The sequence below is a fragment of the Notolabrus celidotus genome, chromosome 16 (genome assembly GCF_009762535.1).
Source record: "Notolabrus celidotus isolate fNotCel1 chromosome 16, fNotCel1.pri, whole genome shotgun sequence".
In the NCBI taxonomy this organism is placed as follows: domain Eukaryota; kingdom Metazoa; phylum Chordata; class Actinopteri; order Labriformes; family Labridae; genus Notolabrus; species Notolabrus celidotus.
The window spans coordinates 21,779,676-21,788,190 of NC_048287.1; positions in this window are offsets into that span (position 1 = coordinate 21,779,676).

Here is an 8,515-nt window from a genome sequence, read left to right on the forward strand (position 1 = left end):
TGTTTTGTTTTTTTTCTATTTTACTTTTACATGTTCGAAATAAAGACATCAAATCAAATAAAAAATTACTGGGCCCAGTATTGTCAGAGTTATTCGATTTGACTGCCATCTAGTGATGGCTTAATGGAACAACACTCCCTCAATCCAGTCCCCTTCTCTGATGTTTTTAAATCACACCAACATTTGATGTCACAGAGCACATATCTGTGCGTTTCCCTCTTGAACTTGATTTTTAAACCTTGTTTTTTCAACAAGTAGGTGACCGTGATCTGATGATAATATACCAGTGTGATGAGTTATTGCAGTTAAGTCAAGTGGTCCTGACAAATCAATGACCGTTACTTGTAAGCCACATCAATAGATGATTATCTAATGGCATGCACAAAAATGTCTATTTGATTTATTATAATGCACATGAAAAAAAGGCTTCCCTGTTTGGACAAATGCACAAAATCATGAACCCCTGTAGTTCATTACCTAAATCAGGTTTTATATAACACATACCTTTACAGTGAAAGCCACAGAACACATTTAATTCACAAGCCTTGGGTTCTGAATATGAAAGTAATAGCCTTAGAATCATCATAACCCCCAATAAAAAACTAAGACAAAAATGTGCTCAATTTGAGCTGAAAATAGTTAGCCTACTTCAGATGGTTCATACAACTCATGAGACCTTGCGGATGCTTGAGTACACAAAAAGTTCCAGGCTGCAATTTCCTGAGTATGACATTATTTATCCTGTTTCGAAGACCTTGTGCCACTGCTGCATGCTTGTGTGTTTGTTGTGTGTGTGTTTCTATCTTACATCAAATTGTGTTTTTTTTTTATTGAAAATCAATCACAAATGTACCAACCAACAGAAAAGGGAACCAATGAATCCCATATATGTGAACCCCCCATGCTGATCTGGGGTCCATATGATCTAACTTCTTGGATAAATAACCCACTTCTTGACCTACATTTCCAGCAGGTGCTCCAGTTTCCTCACTCAGTCAAACTACAAGCAGGTGAGGTGAATCTGAAAACTGGAAAATAAACCTCCGCTTTGTAAAATGTGCACTGTGGTTGGATCCAGCCTCACATAACCTTGAGAATAGGAACACGCAGTTTATGATAAATGACTTGATGTCTTAACTAGAGCAATGAGACATGGGCCGATTAATGTTGCTACTTATTATAAAATATAGTATTTCAAATGTCCTTGGACACACTGTTCAAAAGATTGATGAGTTTTGTTGCTTCCTGAGTGACACAACCATATATGGACTTCCTGCAGTAAAACACACATCACATCAGGTGTTTAAAGCTCTCTCTTTGTGACCTCCATTGTGTTTTTTTTCACATATTAAAACCTCAGATGAGGCAATCTCTCACAGAGGACAATTCATGTTGACAATGTAATGTGCAGTAAAGCAGAAAACACATGTCTGCTTTTACCATACTGCATTAGAGATGTCCAATTTCCTTCATTTTCCTCTCTCGATGTGTTCATACTGCATTATGAAGAACAATTTTCATACCGTCTGCATCAGTTTCACAGCGGTTGATAATGTATCATAGAGCACTTAATACCTGCTGCCTCTGTTTATCATACTCTCAAAGTAGAAGGGTTGAAACGAGGTCAGCATTCACCTGAATCCTGAGGTAATCTGGCAGTCCATTAGAACATGATGTTTCTGAATATCTGATTGGTTTACATGTAAAACCTGATAGTTTGCTATCAGGAGTTTTGGTTTTCCCCTTATTAATTAGTCACTGTTGCTGCAGATGTCACGTGTTCACACTAGGTCTCTTTATTAACCTCTATCTGTAATCACAGTGTCCTTACTGGATTCTGATAAAACATCATAGTGACTGTTTATGATATTATTTTTAGAAATAGTGACCCACTTATTTATGTCATGCTTGGTAAAACTTTTGGTCAAACAAAGTTTTTTAATGTTTTTCTTTTTAATGTTGTTATTTATTTTTATTTTTATATTATTCTGGTTACAGCTCCTGTAAGGAACTTTCGATTTGTGGCAATTATGGCGCCCCCTGTGGACAAACAGATACCCTTGAGATATTCCTTGCTGCAGAACATGGATTTGAGCAAAGACAGATAAAAAGCGGGGTCAGATGTCTTCATCTCTCTCTCTATCCCTCTTTCTAACCCCAACTCAGTGTCAGCAGAAAGCTTTCTAACATGAGTCTGGTCCTGTTCAAGGTTTCTGCCTGTTAAAGGGAGTTTGCCTTTGCCACTGTAAATTGCTAAATGCTGCAAAGGGCTCTGCTCATGGTGGATTAATATTAGATCAGATTAAGTCCTTTCTGTAAAATGGGACTGGATCTTATCCTGTCTTGATTTTGGGTCTATGTTTATAATATAACATAGAGTACGGTCTAGAACTGCTCTGTATGTAGTGTCTTCAGACATTTGTTGTGATTTGGCGCTATATAAATAAAGATTAATTGATTGGTTGATTGACTCTGTCCTGTTACTGTTTTGTGTCTGTGACCACGTGATGTTTTGTGGTAGGATGTGACCAAAACATTTTTAATTTAGTGCTGGTTTTGAGGAGCATGGTTGCATTTTGATGGTTAAGTATATGAAAGTGTTTGATAAGTAATCAGTATATGTTTAAGTTTTACTATATAAAATTAGAATAGAGGTTACTACTCCAAAGACTCATAACAAAGCCTGAAAACACACATAACACTATGTAAGTGACCAAGCAACTACCCCAAAACATATCAACCATCCACACCACTTAAAAAACATCACAGCATATCTGATTGAGCGAATACACCACAACACAGTTATCAGAAGGACACATTCAACCCTGAAAAAAGAGACTGAGAAGGGCGAGGACCGGCTGAGAACAAACTGGCAAAACATCAGTGCATCCCTATATACTAGACATATATACTACTGCAAATAATTGAAGAGAAAAGTAAATGATATCTGAGATATGCTTGTAAAAAACAAGTTCCCCATCTCTTGTTTCTGAAGTCTCTTTACTTTCTACTGATTTTCTAAAATCCACCTGCTACGCTGCCTGACTCTGTGATGACAGAGCAGACTGCTCCATTCATAAAAGTTTAAACGAGTGAGGTCTGCTTACGCAGGAGCTTGGGTTCACTTTTCAACATGCAGTGGCTGTCTTCTTAAAAAAAAACCTCAGTTTTCTGTTGGCAGATGATGCACTTTCTGACAGAGATACATTTACAGTGTCGTAAGTGATACGCTCTGGGAGACTTTGTCTTACGTCACTTACATACAAGTTCAGCTGATGTCAGGTTTTGACTGTTCAAGGCTTTCTGCAACACAGCTCAACTCTGGCGTAGGTAGTACACAGAGGGGTGCTTTCACTTTCCATTATGATGTTGTAGTGTTAGTCATGGAGGCATAAATATATTGGATAGTCTAGTGAATGGATGCTGATGTAAATGATTAAGATACACCACTGGGGAGCCAAGAGGAAAGTTAATTGAATTTCATGGGGTGGAGCTGTCCATCTCCCCTGACCTCGCATGACACAGTTTCCTCTCTGAAATGTTGTAACTCGTTTTCTTGACATTTGCCCTTTGAAGTTGGATTAGTCAAACATATGAAAGAAAGCAGCTATCTGTTTGTTAGAACTGTCAGGTTGTGATTCATGTTGCATTGTGCTGGAGAGATTGTCAAGCTCTTGTTTGCTCCTCGCTGTAATTCAGAAAGAGTGCCTACAATTACTGACTCATGGTTGTGGAAAAAGTCAAAAGCTCGGGGGGGAAAAGGCTTTAACCACATGTTTGAACTCTTGTTTCGCTTTGATAAAGATTATGCGTGGTTTGTTTACCTCTGTTATTACCATACTATTACTGTATGAGTGTCCTGCAGCCTTGCTCCTGACTCACTACATCATTTACTGCCATCTTTACACATAAACGGGGAAGCTATTTCCCTATCTTTTTAAATACTGTAACCGCCATTACTGTAATTGAAAACGCACACATGTATCATCAAAATTACACAACAGTATGAACATCACCCTCACCCTTTGAAAAAACCTGTTGCTTACACTGGGTGGCAGTATGCATCCATTTTTACACTATATCCAAGATACTAATTAGCCTGCAATGCTGAGCATTTCTACATGCACTGCACCTAAACCTTCAATTATGTCCAAACACATAATGCTCATGCTGACAACATGTTAAAAATGCCAAAGCCTGAAGTGCATATTCTTGTGCATTGTGCAAAGTGAAATCTGACCCCTGAAGAAAACTAGTGCAACTCTTTGCAGCAAAGACCTCCTCATTGCCTTTGAAAGATATGCAACAGGGCCTATCTGCGTCCTTATTTGCAATGCATAGTGTAGCATTGCTTTCATATGTATGCATGAGACAGCATGCATGCTTTATCATGTGTCACACATGCACAAACACTTACTAACATGAGTGACTCAAGTGAATGATTTAATGCACTTTTATTTAAGCTAAGATGCGTGTCTGTTTGAATTGGATTCCTGCAACTTGTGCTGTGTTAACTGTGTCTCAGATGTAACAGCTGGCTGAAACTTACACTCGTTTATTCATTTTGCAGCAATCATACCTGCATCTGAAACACTCACTTGATGTTATACTACTGTAATAGAGCATTTATTAATTGGAGTGATATTTGAAGACTCATTTTGCGTCAATAGTTGAAGTATATCGAAGGGAAAACTTTATTTTTTTTAACTACATGAGTGTCTTACGCACACATGTCTAGCCAGACTAAAAGACAGCCGTCCCCATGGAAACAGGTTTCCTGAGCTCCATAAACAGATTTCCTGATAGAGGGGGGAGATGCGGAGAGGACATAAGTCAAAATTTGAGCTCTATATCATATACCATGCTGTTCATGTGCAGTAATTCTATTGTATGCACATGTATGCAAAGGATTTTTCAGATGCTGTGTGCTGAAGTTTCATCTGACTGTGTGTTGCCAAGCACTTATGACTCACCTGACTCAACTTAACACAGCCAAGGTATATTCTGTTGGTGCCAGCCGCATTAGTCTCCCTCGTGCATGAACACTAGCTGAGAGGGAGGATAAATGAAAGCAGCCATCACACAAATACAATGACTCAACCTTTTCTCTATATGTACCTGTTCTCTGCTGCAGGAAGGAAATGTGTACAAATTAGGCACTGTCAATTACATGCTGTTCGGCTGAAAGGAATCCCTTCCACAGGTGCTGATAATGGATGTGACGATGTGAGTGTCCCTAAAGTTTCAATCATAAAAAGGTTTTCATCCCCTCTTTCATCTTGAATTGGGTCACCGACTTCATCTTAGACATGATGACCCCTTGCTTCATCTCCACAAAGGGCCCGTCATTGATGCATGTGCCACCTGTGGTTCAGCGTAACACCACCTTGTGTTAGTTTTATTTCAGGCGCACTCATGATGGTTCAGAACAACCCATAAACGGAGAACTCAGAAGATACTGGGCGTGCACCCATCAGGCAGAAACGTCTCAGCAGAGGCTTTGTGATCTGAAATGGTTCTCCCACGTTGGGAAATTATTAGTTCCACTGACTAAAAATACTCCCTTGAATCCACCCCCAAGAATTACACATTATTGCTGGTGGTGCTCATCCAAGGCCTCATTTTCAGCACATGTATTTTTAGGAGACTGTGATCTAAAAGTGGGACCGCTATGGTCGGAAAATGTACTTTTAGAAACCAGATTTAAAAAAGAAGGACTTGCATCAGAAGATGTTGCATTATTAAAGTGAACACAGGTTTCTTTTTGAATGTAGCAAGCAGAAAAAAAAACATGTAATTACTGTCTGACTAAGAGAGGGTTCTTTAGTTAACAACAAAAAGTTAACAAAATGTACCAAATGAAACAAGATGACTAGTTCAAGTTTTTTTTTTATCAGCCTTATAATTATAATAATAATACATTTTATTTATAGGCACCTTTCAAAGCAATCCAGGTCACCTTACAAGGCAGAGTTTAAAAAGAAGAACAGTGATATAAAAACATGTTAGATAAAATCAACAAGACATGATACAGTATACGTAATAGATAACATGAACAGGATAAGATACAGTATGGTGCAACGAAGAGGTGTAATCAGTTTCAAATGATGTGTTTTGTGAGGGGAAAGAGAGTGGAAAGAGAGTCAATGTTACAGGAGGGAGTTCCAGAGGCACGGAGCAGACTGGCTTAACGTGCTAGACCCATTGGAGGTCAAGCGGGCAGGTGATTTAGTGAGGTGAATGGGAGAAGAAGACCTGAGAGTGCAGGTGGGAGTGTGTAGAATCTCTCCTTACATTTATGCAATTCGACCGATATTTCAGGGCCGATAGTGATAACGATTATTTGTAGTTCATGTGACAGTTCACCAATATTTAGGATGAAAATCCTCAAAATGTAGAATTAAGACCTGTCATTCATACAACTAGGCCACTGCAACACTAATTAATACATGAATATGTGTAACAGCAGTAAAGGTGAGTTTGTATCACTACAAAGTGTACACATTTTACAGTTCTTGCATGTATTAACCAGTACAAGGGCACACATAATTCAGTTAAGTCAAAGTAGCAGAGGTTGTTGGCAGAACACTAGATTACACAGACTCATGATGAGTGAAAAAAGACCTAGAGGGAAAGACACACGACGGTGTAGCCAAAGCAGCCCACTTTTTAAAGTTATATTTTGGGGCATTTTCACCTTTTAATGGACAGGACATCTAAAGAGAGACAAGAAATGTGGGTAATAGAGAGTTGGGGACATGCGGCCTAAGGTTGAGGCTGGAATCAAACCTGCAATCTCTGCAACGAGGGCTGTAGCCTCTGTATATGGGGCAGACGCTTAGACCGCTAGGCCAGTGGCGCCCCAAGTAGCCCACTTTTTAATTAATCCATTTTATCAGCATTTCGGTAAAATAAAAGCTGATACAGCTAATAGGCCAAATGTCAAAAATCAGCCTTCGATAATCAGCAAGGCCAATAAACGGTCAACCCATCCATTCATCAATCCATTTTCTTCTGTTTATCCAGGGTTGGGTTGTGCAGGCAGCAGTCCAAGCAGATCGCCCCAGACATCCCTCTGACCAGCAACACTTTCCAGCTCCTCCTTGAGAATCCCGAGACGTTCCCTGACCAGGTGAATATATAATCCCCTCAACAAGTTCTGGGTCCATCTGGGGGCCTTCTACCAATTGGACATGCCCTGAACACTTCTAAAGGGAGGCGTCCTTATCAAATGTCCGAACGACCTTAACTGACTCCTTTAGATGTGAAGGAGCAACATTGTTAAGCGCCCTTTAGAGGAAACTCATTTCAGCCGCTTGTGTCCATGATCTCATTCTTTCAGTCAGGACCCACAGCTCATGACCGTAGGTGAGGGCTGGAAAGTAGACCGACAGGTAAATTGAAAGCTTCCAGCTCAGCTCCCTCTTTACCAAAATGGCCCGTATGACTCCTGATACAGCACCAAACCGCCTGTCAATCTCACGGCCCATTTTACCTAAACTCATGAACAAGACTCCGAGATACTTAAACTCCTTTACTTGAGGTAAAGACTCCCTCCCCACCCAGAGAGAGCAATCCACCGTATTTCCCACGGAGAACCAAGGCCCCAGACGTGGAAGTGCTGAGTCATCCCGGCTGCTTTGCATTCAGCTGCAAACTGCCCCAATGCCTGCTGGAGAACCCAGCCTAATCGTTCAACCCCTAATAGCTATTTCAGAAGTCAGCTGCACTATTTCTAACCAGGACTGACTTGTGATGAAAATTTGAATTCATTTTTGTGTAATTAATTAACTTGCCTGTACAGGTCCACTAGGTCTCCAGGTAAGGAAATGTTGAACTTCTGTTGAATATATTTATCTTACCTTTTTGTTAAACATAAGCAAAAAAAGTTTTACTTCTTCGACAAATAACTTTTAATGACATATAAACAGAGTCATCAGTAAAGAGAAGGCGTACACCACTTAAAAGAGTATTGACAAGAGAAACATTTGACAGCTGCAGCCCACCAAGAAGCTTTTGTTTTAACACCCACTTTTAAACACTAGTGAAACTATGCCTTAGGAAAACTTCAGTTGTATACTTCTTTGACAAATTTTGAAAGCTATTTATAAGAAGTTACAAACTTAAACACTTTAAGTAAAGTGCTAATATGCAGAATATAATAAGTGAAACTAGTTTCACCAGTTATGACTAGAGAGTTATTTGCATGGAAAGCTTTTATTTTGCAAATGAGTGTTTCAGTTTAATTGAACAAAATCTCTCTAAGTATCTGCTGAAAGAATCTGTGGCCGAGGGTAGTGACTTTATCATCGAAAGATTTCTGCTTTCCACTTTCAGATGATTTGTAATCTGCTTTGTATAAACTAATCATGTTTATAAGCATTTGGTTGTGTGCAGGAAAAAAGTCCTTACAGGGAGCAAAAGAAGTAGGTGTAGAAGCTACCAGCATTCACTAAACAATGGTTAGCTTTGTTCTTATCTCTTTAAAAATATATGTGAATACAGAACACAGGTG